At 48.8% G+C, this 18,407-nt stretch overlaps 1 protein-coding gene across 5 annotated transcripts in view; it reads left to right on the top strand.

Annotated features, from left to right (window-relative positions):
* FGFRL1 (fibroblast growth factor receptor like 1) overlaps positions 1–18,407 on the top strand; it is a 184,359-nt gene that overhangs the window by 29,020 nt on the left and 136,932 nt on the right. The window contains exon 1 of one of the 5 annotated variants that reach the window (XM_009686103.2): positions 10,228–10,359. The exons of the other annotated variants lie outside the window; for them this stretch is intronic. The gene's annotated coding sequence lies outside the window, so the exon portion shown is untranslated. Of the gene's footprint in view, positions 1–10,227; positions 10,360–18,407 lie in introns of those variants that run through there. 5 annotated transcript variants of the gene reach the window in all.

The raw sequence follows: 18,407 nt of genomic DNA, 5'->3' as shown, positions 1-18,407 counted from the left end.
GTGCTTTCTCCTCCCTACCCCACCCCCCGCCCCCCAACCCTCAGCATGGTAACTCTCTCACTTAGTTGTGGTGGTGGGCAGTCGTTTCTCAGCTGACTTCCCCAAGGCTAGTCTCCAAAGTGTTGACTAGTTACTATCTAAGTTTCAGGGTTGCTGAGATATGTCCTGCAGGGAATGGCACTCAGGAACTATCTCTTTTCTTGACAAATGTCTCCTTACAACCTTGCTACTCATGTGGGTTATGTGATTTCCAAGCTGGCCTGGAGCCTAGAAGTGAACTCATAGGCATCAAGGAGCAGTAAGTGCTGCAGTGTATTAGCCAGCCCAGCCAAACAGTGTGTGTGAAAGCACTTTCCAGTAGAACAGCAATCTGGAGTGATAACCCACCTGGCCTAGCTCCATTCAATAGTGATACCAGCTGTAATTCTCTGGTCCCATCAAAAAAACCCAAAGCCAAACAAAGATGTTTCCATCTGAAATAGCTCGTTTTAAACTGCACAAATGTCTGTTATGTGCGAGTAGAACAGTTCTGCCTCTCACTGCAAACTAAGTTTTGTGTGAATGAACTGCTGAGGAAGCTCATGTCTGAGATGGTCCATTTGCATGAGCAACATGCGTCCCAGATAAGAAATCCCGTTCTGAAATGAGAAGGAAGGGAAATCTCCCCTCCTTCTTCTCCGAGGTGCTACCCTCTTTGCAAGGGTTATGATAAGGGAATTTGGAGACAGCAAATATGCCTGTGATGGTTTTGGAGGATTTCTAGGCCAAGCCTCTAATCACAGAGCCTGCTCTTTTATATGCGCGTTATGCTCTTGGACGGTCAGGTCAGCTTAGGAGACGCTGGGCTGGCTCCTCTGAGAAACCAAGGAACTTGTAGAGGTGTTGAATGGTTTCAGTATGAGCTGAAAGGAGCTGCGAGTGCTTCACAAACTCATTAGGAGTGAAAAGCCAGTCTTATGGTACCAAAGCAGTTTTGTTTCTGGCCACAGCCCAAGAAAGAGGCAGGAGAGAAAGGCACATTCATATGTCTGTATTTTCTAAAAGTCTCTTAGAGCTTCAGATTGTAGGACTGATGAAGACTTTGGCTTGGGGCCATCCTTATTTCCCTGAGTAGCTTCACAGGTCCTGCATGCATTGCTCTATTGCTATGTGTAGAGCCTGTCAAAGTGAGTCTTAGTGGAGAGCGCGCTGAGCTATGGGCTAGCAGACCTGGTGTGGGAATCATCTGACCTGTTTTAAGTGCCTCCATTATCAGGAGATGAATTAAGCCTCTCTATACTGGTTGTGCAAGGAGCAGAAGGGGATTAACCTGGATGTAGGCATCTGCCTTGTAGAAATCTAGGCAATGATTTAGTATCTTAAATACAGATAACCTGTACATGAGAGATCTTACCCAAAGCTGTGCTACTCTAGAAGAATATAGGCTTCTCGTAGGCCCAGTGTCCTATCTGCCAGCCTCATATGGATGACCCTAGGGCATCTTCAGCTGCACCAGGCATCCTGTGTTCAGAGTGATCCAAGCACCTAATGTTAGGTGAACTGTTTCCCATCCCTGAGCCTAATCCACAGCTCTGCTACTGATTTATCCTGGTACAGTGGCAATTCACTTTGTAATTGTTGTGGGCCTTAGAATCCTCCTGCTTTTCTGACCATTTAAATGACTAAGGAAATGGGATTAGGTAAAAATCCCTAATTTCATTTTTTGAGTAATTTTTTCAGTCCTACCGGAAAAAGGTTTTGCCAGAAAAACTTCATAAGATTGCTAGAGTACATTCAACAGCCTGAAAGCCTGGCAGACAAAAAGGCAATTTCAGGAAAAATTATGCTGTTAAAATGTATCTAATGAGTTTTGGAATGATGTAAAGTAGCAGCACTCAGTCGTAGTTTCGGTGCTCTGCAATCAGGAAAATGATCTTGATTTTCCCGGCCATGCAGAATGGCAGCCATGGCAAAACAAGGCACTCTCGTCCTCTGGCATCCAGTCTAGGGCATCTCTCGCTGAGATCTTAGAAGCAGAGGTCGCTTCTGAAAACCTTTGTCCACAGCTCCTCTGAGCCTCTACCCCCCTCCCCAAAGTGCATTGCGACATGCCAAGTTGTCCATGTCCTCCTCAATGCTGTGAGGGTGAAACTCTTCTGAGTATAACTAGAGTGGAAAGCAACGCTCTTTTTGTCTCCATGGAGGAGAGCTTGCAGGCACAGTTTGAGGTAAGACTCTGCAGAGCTTATGGCAAGGAATGGGGTTGAATACCTCATTTCCCATTTCCTAGGACTGCTTGCCCTGACAAGCCCTTTGAGCTATAGTAACTTTTCTCTCCCATCTTCCTGGCAGAGGGTGCACGCCATTTCCCAGAGAGACTTTGCCAGTGCCAGGGAAGGAGACGGTGTTGCTTTGCTCAGAGTTGTCCTTGTGCTTTTTCCTCCCTCTTGTTACTGAGATAAGGAGTCCGTGAAAGACTGTGCAAAGCACCATGTCGGTTTAATCAGCATACGAGGGAGAAACTAGATATGCCCTGTTAGTGCAGTCACAGTCCAAGCATGAAATTAAGTGGAGGTGGGGGTGGATGGGACGGAGAGAAATGCTGTCCATCTCTTCGGCACGTAGCCGAGAGCCCGTGGAAAGGGAGGGGATTGAGTCAGTGTCCTTGCAGAAAGCCTCTTGGAGCCTGGCAGACCGGGGCTGCTGTGTCTTGCGATTATTGTGCGCAACCCAAAGTGAGTCACGCTGCAGTTTTGTGTGCGGGTATTAAATGGCACTTTGGGAGAGTGTGCGTGCTGATTACAGCTGGTGTGGAATGCCATCGCTTGGAGGGGGGAGAAAAAGAAGCGAGAAATGAAAGATTTTCTTTGTGCTTTGAGGGGTGCGGGGATAGCGTTTTCCCCTGTCGCCCTAGAGATCAGCGGAGAGTTACACACCTTCAAGCCAAACGTCAGAGCTGGAGGCTGTGTGTGGACATTGGAGTTAATGCAACCTGCCTGCTTAAATGCTCATTGAAACCGTGGGGCTGTGCGGTGGTGACTCCGATCCTGAGTTACCGCAAGCAGTGCTGCGCGCTGCCGAATGGCGTTCGTCCTTCAGCCCAGACCTGGCAGCGTGTTAGCAGTGCACGTGTCTAACGGTAATTTTAATAAACTGATCTAGATTAGAGCTAACTTCAGCCGTAGTGACAATTTGTGTCAGTTGAAGCTGTGCAACTACAGCCCTACTTTTCTCTTGTGATTGTCTCTCGTGGGTGCAGGATGAGGCTAGATGAGTTAAAAGGGGGCTGGGAGCTCCTTTCTTTCCTGCAAAGCACTGGTATGTTTACGCATCCTTCTCTGCCTGGCTCAGGGAGAATTTGCCAACAAGTTGATGCAGGTTGAGGTTTTACTACCTGCCCTGTAGAGCTTCTTGCATAGATGGCCAGAAGCTTTATACAGAAAGAGAGAGCTCCAAGTTACAGTTGTGGTCCTCAATGGAAAGCTGGTGTGAGCTCAGGGGAGCGTGCTCCTGGGGAGACTGGCCACTGGGAAGTCCCATGCGGAGGATGCAAGGCCTGCATCTGGGTGCAGAGGCCGCTTCACCACAAAGATTTCCGAGGTGTCAGTCTGCGTTTGGTGAGGCCGCTGCTGGTTTAGACCTCAAGGCTGGCTTCTCAGGGGAAGGTGGACATCGTCAGTACGCAAGGGTAATCCATGTGGCATACATTTTCAAAGTCTCTTAAGAAGATAGGAAAGGATGCTTTTAATCCTGATTTACAGATGAGGAAAGGGGTCAAGTAAGGGGCTGCAGAAAGATTAAGCGGTTTGCTGGAGCTCACAAGGTAGGGCCACTGTAGAGCTGACAGGGCAACCTGACTCAATGCTTTAGACCCCAGCAGCCCTTAAGTCTGTGATACATTTGGGAGCAACAACTGAGGCCTGTCTTGATGCTGTGGTGCGCGTGAGCCGTGGGATCTTCTACTAGTTTTACCTATTAAAATGAATTTTCTTTGAAACTGTGGAAGGAAGAGGGACTGTCATGTAGAGGAGAATGCGATTCAGGTCTTCTCTTCCCAAACCAAGGAGGAGTGTTTCCTGAGGACACTAATTTTGCCCTCAAGCCTGACTTTCTGCATTTTATTTTGTGATTTTAATATGCTCATATACTTTTAATACACTTAGTGCTCTTATACACTTAAAAATTGAAAGTGTTGTAAATTTCACACAGCAAATAACGACACACAGCAAATTTTGCTAGATGTTACTCATCTGATAATTATGTGGGAAATCAGCGAACAAGTTGCTGTTGCAGAGAAACAACATGCTGCCCCAGTCTGTACCATTTAATTCGCCTTCCTGTGTTTGCATATTGAAGAAAGCCCTTTGCATCCTTTGCAGAACGAAGCAAATCTATGCAGAATGTTCTTATTGGCATCTTCCGCTTTTTGCCTTAAGACAAAGGATGATTTTAACAGCCTCAGCCTACACTCTGAGCTTGTGGCTCACTTCTCACTCACTTCCTGGCTTATGTCTGCAATGATATCGTTGTGTTGATTGTCCTTGTACTGAGGGCTACCTTACTGTGGGAACAGCCCTGCTGAAATCATTGGGTGATAAGCCCTGTATTGCACCTTTCAGTGGATAGGGCTCAAAATGCCTTACCAAGGAGGCACTATTGTCCCTGCTTTACAGATCCAAGGCCCATGGAAGAGATGTCACTCAACTAAGCCACAAGGAGGAGAGATTATGACCCACCTGGTAGGCCAGTGGCAGGCCTGTAGGTAGGACAGCTCCTTCCCTCCCCTATTGCCCTTTACTCATGGGTTAAGATGCTACTTAGAAGGATATGGAGGGAGAATGGAGTCTGGTCTAGTGGGTTTTTTTTGTGCAGACAGATAACAGGGTACAAATCTAGGCATGTACATTTGCAGACGTTCAGCCAACTCCTGAAAACAGGGCCACGACAAAATGAAATTTCAGAAGTAAGTGAACATAGACGTGGTGGTGAAAGGGACTTTTCTCCCGAAAGCCGGAGAGTTCGATGTCCTCGCTGCTGCCACTATTGAGACTCTAGCATCATTGAGGAAATCACATCCTCACTCTTGCATTTCCTGTTGTTTTTACTTCTTGTGTGAGTGCTTCAGTCGGCGTTGGCTGGCCAGCTTACTGGTGCTGTGGGAAGGAGCTTTCTGTAGAGGAAGGGATATATGATAATGTGGCTACACGACTTGTCCTGACTTGATCAAATGGACCCTTTGCTTTTTGGGCTGCCTCTAGTTTGAAGCCAGATGAGTTGAAAAAGGGTCAGAAGCCGGCATATATTGCCTTCAGATGTAGCCCCTGCAGCCGCCTTTTCCATTTTTGCAAACAGGATCCCAACAGCCCTCTTGCAGACCGGTGCACGCTGCAGGGCACGGCTCCTTTTCGTTAACTCCGAGCGGCCGCGGACGGCATCGGTGGAGTTGCTGCGCCCCGAAGCAGCGCTCGGAGGGTGGATCCTTGCCGTCTGTCCAGACCGGCCATCCCGGGGCTGTCGGGGCCCTGCGCCCGCAGGCTGGAGCGAGCCGTGGGACGTGCGGAGAGGACTGCCCGCCTGCCAGGCGAGCGGGCGTCCCGCCAGCTGCCCCGCTGCCGCGGGCTGACAAAGGCTGGGGCTGCGGTGGAGGAAGCACGTTCGGCTCCCGAGAGGAAAAGGAGAGCGAGCACTTTGTGTCCCTTGACAGGAAGGCCTCCGCTTGACAAAGGAGCGCTGCTGACAGGCTCCAAAAGGGAACCCGGGGCTTATTTTCCCTGAGCCAGCACGACATCACGAGCCGTAGAGCGGAGGGGTTAAATAGACAGGCAGGGAGCAGGATCCTCGAGCGTTTGCAAGCCTTGGCAGGTGGGTTAACAACCTGGGCTGGGCTCCTGCTTCCCAAGGGGTGACTTTCCCGGTGAGCAAGCCAGTCCCTTCCAGCCTCTGATTTCCGTCCGGCAGCTGAGCCTGAAATCGGGGATGCCTGCAGCTCGGGAAGCGCTGGCCAGCCCGCGCCTCCCCCTCGGCTCCCCCCCTCCCGCGCCCAGCGCAGCGGTGAAGTAATCTGTGACATTCAGACAGCGGGAAGGGGAAGCCGATGCAAAATAAAATAACAGCATCAGGAAGCGGCGCCGTGCTCTTTCCCGCTCCCAGCTGGGAAATGACAACACTTCATTCAGCTGCTCAAAGCCCGTCGCCGGCTCGGCCCTTGCTGAGCGGCCCTTGCTAATAGCTTCCCCGGCTGCCCCGGCTCAGCGCCGCCTGCCCAGTGGGCTCGGGGGTAGCGGGAGGATGAGACAGGCGAGGTGCCAGCAAAGAGCGGCTTGAACAGCATGCACTTCGGAGTAACACCTGGCAAAGGAGTTGCTTAGGTTTACAGCTTCTGCGAAGACCCTGCAGGGTGTTTCTTTTACATTTTAATTCCTGCTAGGTACATTTTGCAGGAAGCCCAGAGGCTCCCTCCCTCCTTTTCTGGTCGCGGCTACTTTTATGAATGTGTCGCGACGCAGCGCTCTCTAGCCCAAATCCAGTGTGTAATGCGTCAAAGGGAGGCCGCCGGAGACAAGCCGACCACTTGGACAGGTGGTGTTCGCGTTCAGAGAGCGCATTTTCTTTCCTCCTCCCCTTCTCCTTGCGAATAGACCGCTGGATGCAAGGCGCTGCCTCTGCAGACAGGTGTCTCAGTGGAGGAGGCTGGTCCTGCATTTCGTCTGCGATTCCTCTTTAATGTGCATGAAAGTGCATTGAAGCAAACGAGCCACCTTTTGTAACCTACCCAAGCTGATACTCAGCAACCAGTCAAGCTGTAGCTCCCGGGGAAAGGGATACAGTTTGTTCCCGGGGTAATATAATCCTAAAATGAGAGGTGCTTAGTTTTGTGGACGCTCAGGTTTGTTAGCACTAGTCTGACTGTGTAAAAAGCGTGTGAAAGAGAGTGTGGAGGTGTCATATTATCTAATTGTAGGTGTCTAACTTAGGTGCCTAACTAAGGACTCAAGAGTTGTGTCTACCCTGTCCATTAGCGATCCAGGAGAGTAAATAGCTCCAGACACATGAGCTTCTAGGACGGCCTCTCAAGGGAAAGGATGCTGGAAATGCCATCGTTTTAATGCTCAGAACTGGCTGGGTCGTGCATCGGGGAAGAGTTTGTGTGCTCTTAGCCAAAGGTCTCTTCTCTCAAAACCCAACCCTGCTAATCTGAACCAGAAACGTTTTTGCCTGACTTCCCTAATATCAAGCAGTTCTTCAAAAGCAGCCTCAACTTTCCCTCCACTAATGCTCCCTCCCTTTGTAAAGTGTTAGGGGAAAAAAAAAAAAAGGACTCAGCATATCAGACCCAGTGAGCAAAGGCTGTTGGCACTGGCTAAGCAACTTAACATTGATAATAAGATCCTCAGACTTTAAATCCTCAAAAACAGATTATATTCTTTGTTTATATACAATCAGAATGTAGAAATCACCCAGGAGAAAGCTCCCATGTTAACAGAAGTCCTAAACCGCAGATCTGCTGCGGATTTAATGCCTGCCCTCCTCATCTGAATCTGAAGCGACACAAAGGAGTCAGCGTTTGGTAATGGGCTTGAGGTTTTCTGGGAGTTTCCATCCACTGTTTGAGGCACCCGCAGTTTCAGCTCTGGTGGGCCCGTCTGTGGCTATCCACAAGCCCTCTGTAATCTTGCGGTTCCCTTCTAATGGTGGCCCCTAGAAGCTGCTTTCTGTAATTACAGAGCAAGCAGAGCAGAAACGTTTGCCCAGGGATCGGAGGCTGGCGTGCGTGTCTGCGCAGCCTGGGCAGCCTCGCTGCTGCCCTCCAAACTAGGCTTCCCCCTCTGCCGCAGGAGCTGGAGGGTGCCGTGCGTGTGGCTGCTCTGAAGATCGCTTTTTGAAGATGCCGTAGACAAGGCTGCAGTTTGACAGAGGGAAATGCAAATGCTTTATCCAGGAGCTATGGTATTTTAAAAGGATGGGTGCTTGATTGGCAAGAAGATATTGTCCCCCAAGGACTCTATCTAGACAGCTTTTGAGCCTACAACGCCGCTTGTCTTATAGGGCTCCTAGACTGGATTTTCCACGGACTTCAACCTTGTACCTCTCTGGTTCAAAATGTAATTACTGTTGTTGTTTTTACTTTAATCAGGTTCCTCTGCAGCCATCACTCTTTTTTTTTTTTTTTAAAAACATTTACCAACAGCTTTAGGAATTTGAGGATAATAGATTTACTGGATTCCTACAAGTTGCCCTTGGTGTCCAGCCCCTCTGTTTGGATGTTGTGACTTGCTATCATTGCCTGAGAGGTGATGTCCGCTCGTTGCCGTACTGTGTCGTTGCCGGACGTTTAAAAAACAGTGTGGCGCTCCATGGCTTGTAGGGTACAGCGCAGCTGTGTAAAATACCCAGCTGGCCCCACAAATTGATGAGGGGTTGAATCCGCTGTAGGTGAGGCTCTTCCCATCCACTGCCTTCGGGGATCGTCCCTTCCAAGGCTGGCCTTCACGCAGCCATCGGGGTTGCAGCCTGAGCGGCTGGTCCATCCGCATGGAGCCAACTCACTCTCACACACCGATGACATAAATGTCTGCCTACGTTTCTGTGGTTTCTGCGAGCTGCTTCCAGTTGTTAAAGCCAGTCTGCGTTTTTGTGCCTGGGTTTTATCACCCAGGCTCCCCCACTGTCAATCCTCTTGCAATTGCTTCTTTTTCCTCCTCTTGCTGGATATTTCCTTCCCTGCATCAGTCTCACTCTGTGCTACAGCTGGACCCGGAGAGGGCTGGACTCTTCCCTTACAGCACAAATCAGTACAAAATATCTGTGATTTTTCTTGTCCAGGTGCACTAAGCAAGCAAAGGCATTAAATGAAGTCACCATGTACCAACAGCGCTGTTTTGGTCCTGGTTTGCCACAGAAGGCAAGCGCGCAGCTGCGAGCTGTAAACAGGAGGCCACCGGCACGCGAGTCCGGATCCGCCTGCCCCAAAGCCGGGGCTCAGTTACAGTATACAATGAGGCTGCTTTTCAAGTGTGTGGTCCCTTATGCTTGTGCAAATACATGTAAAAGGTGGTGTGAGCTGCTCTTGGGAGCTGTATTCCTGCCTCTGCAATTAAGCTGCTGCGGGACCTCGGTTGATTGGTTTCGTCGCTCTGTTCTTGCTCAGGCTTTTTTGGGCCGCTTGCTCTATTTGGATGGGTTCTCGCATGTGCTTGCACTGTATCTACTTTGATTTGGGCTCTGATCTTGGCTGGGACCTCGAGGGAACGGCGGTAATAGTTGTGATATAAAACCCTACCGTATCGAGGTGACGGAGTTTTAACTCATTTTGCGTCACTGTAAATGAGTGCAGCGGGTGCAGCAGAACCACAGATGCGCGCTCTCTATTTGCAGGTATGATCCAATATAGAAAAAAAACAATCTGAGGAAACAACCGTTTTCCATCAGAAAACGCAGTCCCGTTACAAGGAGACTGCCTCACAGGTTGGTGTCAGCTCTGCTGAACTTTAGACCTAAACAATCCTCTTAAAAAGCAGTGCTTCCTTTTAAGAGCGTTTCCCCCTTTCAGGTTTTGTTCCTGCTTGACATCGAGCCAGGCGTCAAAATCTCTAAAACCCTTTGCGAAACAGAATAGCTGTCTCCTGTCCGCCTCCAGACGGGACGAGGCTTTCGATACGCCGATGTTCGCGCCCCGCGGGCCGGACCGTACGTGCGCTTCGGAAGGAGCGTGTGCAGCGGGGAGGCAAAAAATCGTGTTGCGTTGCCAGCTCTGCCGCTGGCTTGACGCTCAGCCCGGGTCAGAGGACCTCTGCGAGGTGCGGTTTCTGCAGATAAAGAGCTATTTTTGCAGTAGTGAGCTCGGAGGGGATGTGTGACATGCAATAAACCCCCAAATTTATATGACACATAAATACACGTGACTTTAGCCTCCTGTCACTCAGAAGAGAAGCTTTTAACCTGCTGTGGGAAGTGATCCACCTTTACGTTAACAACTAAGCGCCGCACGTAAGGAAAGGAAGGGGTCCGGCGCGGACGCCCAAGCGGCTCCTTCGTAAGCAGCAGCTCGGCGCCTGGGCGCAGATGTCGACAGAGCCGGGAGAAAACACCCGCCCCGGCGCTGGCGGCCCCAACCTGTTAATCTGAAAATGCCGTACGCCGGTCTTGCAGCCGGTTTTTAAATAGCAAGTCGAGGGAGAAGCCGAGTTTGTCTAGGGCCTCAGGAAAGGAGCCAAGTTCGAGATAATAGCGGTTGCCGCCGCGTCTGGACGGCCCCGACTGAAAAGCGTTCAGGAGCGGCGGCTCCCCGCTTCAGACCGTCCGGGCTTTCTCCACAGCTGGGATTTTGGCATTGGAGGTGACTTTTTTCAACCGGGGAGATAAATCCCTGCTTTAACGGAGGTAAAGGGGAGGAAAAAATTGGCCGCCGGCAGGGTGGAGGCCTCTTTGTTTGGGCCGGGCCTGGCGGGTGCTGGCGGCGGGGTGGGAGAGGTGGAGACGGCTCCTCGCCACGGGGGCTGCCGCCCGGCGAGGGAAACGCGGCGTCCGGTGCGCGTACATGAGGGTGGGGAGCGGGGGAAGCGCCATCCAACGGCAGCCGGATTTGTGAAAGGCGGCCGCGAGGGCCTTGCTTTTCCGCCGCCCGGAGCCCTCGCGGCCGGCCTCGTCCCGTCCCCCTCTGCGCTTTGCCCGCGCCCCGTCGCTCGCGGGGCGTTTGTAGCCGTATCCCACTTTCTCCGGCGGAAGGTGCCCTGGTGAACCGGGCCGCAGCAGAGGCAACGCGGAGCCAAAGGAGCTCCCTTGGCGGTGGGAGCGAGACCAGCCGCTGGCCCAGAGACTCCGGTGATGGGTCCCAGAGTCGGAGGAGACCACGGTGAACTCAGCAGTCCTTGACGTTAGCTTGAACTATCCCACTTAGCGGCCGCTTTAACCCTTTGAAGGCTCCCTGCCTTGTTTTTAACCCCGCGTGCAGGCCAGGGTGCGGTGGGAGCTGAGTCCGTTCTCGCCCTCGGCGCAAAGGCGCCCGGTGGCAAATGTGGGGCGCGAGTGGTCTCGGGAGCCCTGCGGCCTTGTTTGCATCGTCTGGGACGGGAGCTGTGGTTGTCATCTGAAGTACATCCACTTCCGCCTACCTCTTCGGAGCAAGGAGATCAGAGGAAAACCTTCAGCCAAGAGCGCTCCCCTCATTTGTTAGGGCCTTGACAAGTTAAATAGAGGCAGAGATTAAATATGAAAGGGGACCTATGTTGGAAAGATCAACGCTGGGGACATTAAAGAAAAGGAAGTTAAGTCAACAGGAAAGTCGCCTGACTAATGGGAGGAAAGTCTAGGTGTGGAGGGGGTGCTGCTGGCGTCGCGGTTTCCCTGCGGAGCAGGGCAGCCGGGGGTAGGACGCCTAAAACGGGCCTGGGGGTTATGACGTTGCCCTTCTCCTAGGGCCGGGTTAGGAGCTGAAGGACACTTTTCAGGTGGGCAGCTGCAGCTGTGGATAGGCACCATCGTTTCAAACTTTCTTACTTGTTTGTCTTCCTGGAGAACATTAAAGAAAAAAAGAAAAAGTTGTCCACTTCAGCAACTTCCAGGCAAAGCAATTAGTGGAGCCTTTCCATGTGCTGACAGATTTGTATGTCTCTCTGTCTGTCTTTCTCTAGCTGTTAATTACTTAGGTTGCTAAACACACGTTTCTCATTCATGATCATTATTTATCATCAGTGCTTGCCTGATACTGTACGTGGGTATAGAGTTGAGCTAAGTCTCACTGCCTCTTGGCAGATTTGTGTATTCTTTGCACTAGAACAGTGTTCCGCACTGTTTAAATCAGAGGGAATATGCAATCATGTTACTGACAAGATTAGGACGACTCCAGCTTTGTGTCAGCATAACAGCAAAACTTGGCCTACGTACTGCTTCTCGCTGTTGCATAGGAAAGTTTTTCAGTAATTGATGGAGCTTTTGTTTCTTTTTCTAAAGCATTTACTGAAAAATGGGTTCCATTTTAAGGAGATTTCTTTAGCAAGGAAGTATGTTATAAATAGAAGGCAAAATTCCTCTTTCCAAGAAAGCAGTGCAAGTCTGGACCACATCTGCTGACTTCAGCAGAGTTGCACTGGGTTTACACAACACAGAGATCGCAGCTGGTCTCATGTTTATGTACACTTAGAAAAAGTTAAGTCACCATTAGAGGTGATGGGAACATTTTTGTGAAATGAAGCTTTCCTGAAATTGTTTTTGTACTTTTGTTGAAACCCACATACTTGGGAAGAGGTAGAAATTTTGAGAAAAATGTAAGCAGGAAGATAGCAAGAGGGAGGCCAAGCAGGAAGCAAGACGATGTAGTGTAGGTTGCTGGCTTGGGATATGGTAGCTCCAGGTTCAGATCTCTGACCTGGGATGAAACATGCCTTTGAATGAGGGAGAGCGGACACTTGACACTGACATCCCCAGTCAAAGCCCTAACCTCTTTTCGGAATAAGAGTGAAAGAGTGAGATGAAAAGAAGGTAAAGATGAAGGAGGCTTTATCTTGGCACTAGTCAGTGCAGTACATATTTGGGAATTGCCTTCCCGTTTGGGAATTGCCTTCCCTTCGCCTTATGGAGATATGCAGCCTCTTCTCCCGAGTCCATTGTGACAGCTCTCACCATCATGACAGTTCATACTGCTCACATCACTGTGATCAATAGATCACAGTCACCTTTTATTTTAGGGCATAACTGCTATTAGGCAGTCTTAGTATTTAATATGTATTTATTCATAAAACCAGAGTATTTGTATACAACTTGAGAGAACACTCCAGGAGGACTTCAGAGAATGATAGACCGGTTCAGGCTGGAAGGGACCTCTGGAGATCATCTAGTCCAACCACCCTGCTCAGAGCAGAGTCAGCTACAGCAGGCTGGCCAGGACTATGTCCAGTTGGATTTTGAATATCTCCAAGGTCGGGGACTCCACACCTCTCTGGGCAACCTGTCTGAGTGTTCGATCACCCTCAGAGTGAAAAAGTTTTTTCTTGAGTTTAAATGGATTTTTTTGTGTTTTGGTTTGTGCCCATTGCCTCTTGTCCTTTCACTGGGCACCACTGTGAAGAGCCCGGCTCTCTTTTTTTACTCACTTCCATCACATGTTTATGCACATTGCTAAGATTTCCCTGAGCCTTCTCTTCTTGAGGCTGAACAACCCCAGCTTTCTCAGCCTCTCCTCATATGTCAGATGCTCCAAGCTCTTAATCATCTTCATGACCCTTAGCAGGACTTGTTCCAGTAGGTCCGTGTCTCTCTTGAACTGAGGAGCCCAAAACTGGACACAGCACTCCAGAAGTGGTCTCATCAGTGCTGAGTAGACAGGAAGGTTCATCTCCCTTGACCTCGTGGCAACACTGCTCCTAGTACAGCCCAGGATGATGTTGGCCGCCTTTGCTGCTCATGGTCAACTTGTTGTCCACCAGGATGCCCAGATCCTTTTCTGCAAACTTGACCTAGCTGAAGACTATTATTTATGACATATTATTTCACAAGGAATGGCCATCAGTTGAAGTCTTTATCTGTTATATCCACATCCTAATTTTCGTGTGGAGAAAAAGCTTTCTTTTGTTAAACCCAAATCCATGCTTATGGTTTTTGTTTCTGGATTTGGATTGTATGACCAGAGAGGCCTGTTTTCTGAGTTTGGTCCCAATTACATGGGGATCAGGAGAACAGGAATGATGTTAAAATAGTGTATTTTGGGGTTTGAGAGTTTTTTTATGCTTTGTCAGATGGCACAAATCTGATAAGAACAGCCTAGAACGTTCCAGCATCATGGAAATGATGTTTGGTAGGCCAGTTAAGATTAGATCTCAAATCTTAAAACCTAGGCAAATCTAGTCTGCAACCAGACTCAAACACTACTGCTTCTGCTTAGATTGGAGCGCTCAGAGTGGTTTTAGGGCTGTAAGATGCTTGCACAGACCTTTGGCAGAATAGCAGTCTAGTGCATTGTGAGCACTTCCAGCTTCAGATAGCTGAGATGCTTCCAGAGTGATTTTCAAAGCCAAGTGAAGCAACGTCCCTGGGAGCTATGCATTACAACATTTTGCGTTGGGTAACATAGCATTCATGGGCATGTGGCATGCGTGTCAGAGGATGGAGAGGTATGGCACACATGATTTTTGGGGACAGGGAGCCTCTTGTGTTGCATCATGACTACCAGAATGCATGTGTGCATCATGGCAGTTGCTTCACTGACATGCAAGCAACACTGCACTGAAACCTAATCCACAAACCTCTGCCTTGTTTCTGGTCGTTCGGCATTTTCCATGTATCTGCAGGTCATAGCCCAGAAGCACTTTGTTATGAGAGGAGAAAGCTTAGAAGACAAACCTTATTGCCAAGAACTGTTAACAGAGCTAGACTCCAGAATCTTCCTTTACTGCTTTTTAAGGATTGAAAATTTTTGTCTCGCCAACAGGGATAGAATGAGATTCACAGATATTCCCCGTACCTTCCTGTTTAGTTTAAAACAAAGCAAATAAAAACTTGATCCACCAAAGATGGTGAGACTCATATCCTTGACTTCAGCGGGACTGAACACAAACTCTGAAATGATGTAATGTTTCTAGTGGGCTTAGTCCTGCCATTCAGTGGCAAGATGATTTATGCCAGTGCCAGAGTCCGCAGAGCTGGTTTCTTCCTTCTTGGCTTTACCAGCCCTTTGGTGAAATCGGTGCATGACCCTTTCACCAGAGCTGCTGGCTGCTTGGCTACCCAAAGATCGAAAATCAGGTGGATCTCTTGGTTTAGATGGGTTGAAGCTTGGGGGATCTGGGCTCTGCCACAGGTTTCCTGTGTTGCTTTGGGAGGTGTCAGCGGATGCTAGCGTACTTCAGGCTGTTTTTTCAAGTTCAATTGGCTGTAGAAGGAAAGGGGATGTAAAAAGGGTCCATCTTCCCACCTCCCCCATCCCCAGTCTTCTGTTCCTGTGCCATGATGTGTTGCTCTGCCAGCTGTGCTGATCTGCTTATTTATGAGTTTCCTTGAAGAACAGGATCGGTGAAATGATACAAATTTAAAAAAAAAAGACAGCAGCAAAAAATACCTTTCAGAGTTGATAATGCTTCGTCCCTCCCATTGCTTTTTCTGTGTGTAAATTTTAAGCATGACGAGGCAGGGTCTGTCTCTCTGGAGCACAGTGAGCCTCTGCTGTCATTGGCGTCCTTGAAGTGAGGTGTTGTAAACAGGGAGGAAGAAGGGAAGAGCCCATGCCTCGTCGGCGGTGAACATGCGACCATTTTTGTGGTCAGGGAGCCTTACCAGACCCCGATAGTTTGGACATGGATGTGTTTCTGAGAGGTCACCAACCTTTCCTAGAGTTAACCTTCTCCACCCGTGCTGTTGAAATCCCCTTGCTGACTCCCTAACCCTGCTGGAGCGCGGCCTTTTCGTTTCTTGGATGTGCCAGCAGGCTTCCCCCCCCCAGTCAATCTATTCAGTCCCTCTTAGAACAGACTGTCCTGCTGGGACATTTCAGTGCAATTAGATATTAGGTGTCAGGAGCAGATAATGGGCAAATGCATATCAGGGGAGATGGCACTTAGCTAATCACAGGCTTTCTTTATCTAACAGGCTATTTTAGGGAAAAACAACAGCAATGCGAGAAGGCTCCCACTGCAGTGTCCGTGGCTGAGATTGGCTGCTGTTACTTTCTGGGGTTGTGTCGGCATTTCCATTCACACTTTGCTTGGTGCTTTCCCAGTGGCCTCGTTTTCACAGCTGCCCCACGACCAGGCAGAAGCCGAACGACAAATGAATGTAGCCACCGCTCTTGCAAAACCTCGCTGTTGGCACATCTATCACTTTTTGTGCTGCCTTTTTTGTTTCCCAGGGCAAACCAAGAACGCAGGTAGGCGGGTGTATGGGAAAATGAGATGAACAATTTGCATGATTAGTATTGTCTGTGAAACCTCAATGTTTTGCATGCCTGTTGCATCAGAGTCATTGAAGGTTGAAGTTGCATCTTTAAGCATTTTAATAAATTTAAACACTTGACTCTGCATATCTCCAGCATCTGCCTAGTTTAGTTGTTTTACATCACCTTTCTAGGATCTCTTTCAGCAGCAGAACAAAAACAGTATATAGAGCAAAACATAGGATGGCTGACCTTACACACACAGATTATTTTTCAAGCATTCATTTTCCTAAAACTAATTAGCTCATACTAATCAGCCCTTTCTAAGTGGTGACTTGTTTGGGGAGGTGACTGTGGATGTTGGGAGTCAGACCGAAGTCTAGTTCCTGGTGAAATGAGAAACTAATTGAGCCTTTCCAGTTTACACAAGGGCTGTTACTCTGAGAACTTGCCCAGTATACCCCAGTTGGCTGAAACAGTGGAGAAGAAGCAGGAGAAACTTTTAAGAGAAATGGAAACTCCATCTTCCTGTTCGCTGTTGTCACATACAAAAAAGAAACCTCACCATGTAACTCCTGAATTGCTGGAATTCCTGGAGCCCCGGCAAACCCTGTCTAATCTCTCCCAGTCCCTCACGTATCGCCTCTGAATGTTTTCAGTGAGTTCCCAGACCTCGTGCTTTCTTGCTCCTGATAACTAGCCATTGCTGGGATGCCAGAACCACTGCATTGCATAGTTCAGCTATCAACAAAAATATAATGAGATAAAGGGGATGGTTAATACCAGAGTGTCTGTGGCAATGCAGATGTCAGAGATACTCCACTGGCTTTCCTGGAGAAGTTCTTTAAATAGGTCATGTTACTTTGGAAAATAATATCTGGCTCTTCGGACAGTGTGAACATCCATAAGAACATCATGCAAACATTTCCTCCTGTTGGAGAGTCATACAGCCATCAAACATAGTCTTAGTACTTCAGAGTCTTGGCAAATTAATACCACCTCGTCCGAGACTTTCTGAAGATAGCCTCTTGGGTGATGAGCGTGTTTGGAAAGCTCAGAGTTGCAGGGGAAGATGAAAAGCTGGCCTGAACACTGGACAGTGAGTTCTTTTGAGAATTAAGCCCGTAAAAAATGGAATTTGGTAGAGGACCTGAAAGATTTATTGAAATTACTGAGCAATTGTAGAATCACAAATGCCAAAGAGGAAAAGTAGGGCTACTGGGTCTTCCTGCCAGGTCAGGACTGTTCCCTGTAGCGTCTAGTCTAACAACCTGTTCATTTGTTTCGAATGATAGTTTCCATTGCTTCCCTTCTGAGATCATGGTATTTCCTGATAGGAAAACTTAATGAGATCTAACTGCCAGGCTAAATTTTTCTTCCCTCTAATTGTTGGCTAATATTCTTACTCATCCAAATTGGAGATACATACTCAAAACAGAGAGAAGGGATCCCTTGGGTCCCTGAGACAATGTGCTTTGTTCAGGTTGTTTTTACCAGTGTGCCACTGGAGAGTGCCTCTTGGCACTGCAGATGCTTGTGTCGGTCCATGTCCAGCAGGTACGATGCTTTGGTGGCTCAGACCGCCTCTGAGACTTTTTGCAGAAAATGATACCTAGTGGGTTTTTGTGTTACGATCTGAGGCCTGTGAGGCTGAATAATGCAGAAGGGGTGGTCTTGGTGCTGAAAGCAGGTTCTGGGAACCAAGATGGGCAGTGTCTGTTCCTGACTTTGCTACAGGCTTGGGAAAACTGCTTAAAATCTTTAAGCTACAGTGTCCTCCTGAGTGAAAATAGGGTTTTCCCCTCCTTCTGATCCCCATTGGAAGGATGTTGTGGCTCTTTGCAGCCCAAAGAGCGCAGTGTAATGCTCTACTGCGTGTATCGGTGCAAACATGGAAAGTGGTAAATGTGGAAGGTGCAAGGTAGAACGGGTCCACTTAGCTCGTAGTGAAAGACGTTTCAGCTAAAGCAGCTGCCTTTGAGGTGGATACAGACCACTGCTGCTCGCTAAACAGTGATGACTCGATCCCATTTGGGAGTTTACAGCTGCTATGGACAAGGGTCTGCAGAATGGTTGGAGCTCCTTGCGCTATAGGTTCTGGAGAAACGCGAAAGATGATGATTACACTCGTCCAGGATTTTATCCTTGGGCCTCTGGCTCAGCGTGGGTCTTGTATGCCTTTGTGCTGAGCAGGGAAGGGAAAAGCAGGAAAGAGGAGACTATTGTCACCTCCTCCACTCGTGGGGATGCTACGCTTCACCATTTATGGAGGGGGATTGGCCTCAGCTGTGAAGGCAGCTGCTGGTCTGCCCCTCCTGACTGTTATTTAATGCTTGTTAAATGAACACAACCTTTAGTTGAGGTTCAGCATTTCACTTGATAGCTCTCTGTGCAGCCACTGGGGCTGGGAAAAGAGAGGGAAGAAGAATCCCAAGAGCAGAAGCAAGACAGAGGAGAATAGTAAGGGAAGGGAAAAAATATAAGGACATTGTTTCTAACAGCACTTAGTGGCCTAGATTTTCCTTTCACAGCTATTTCAAAAGTCTGCTTTATTGTAGATCCATTCAGC

Source organism: Struthio camelus, chromosome 4 (assembly GCF_040807025.1).
Source record: "Struthio camelus isolate bStrCam1 chromosome 4, bStrCam1.hap1, whole genome shotgun sequence".
Lineage (NCBI taxonomy): Eukaryota > Metazoa > Chordata > Aves > Struthioniformes > Struthionidae > Struthio > Struthio camelus.
This window is presented reverse-complemented; position numbering and strand designations above follow the sequence as displayed.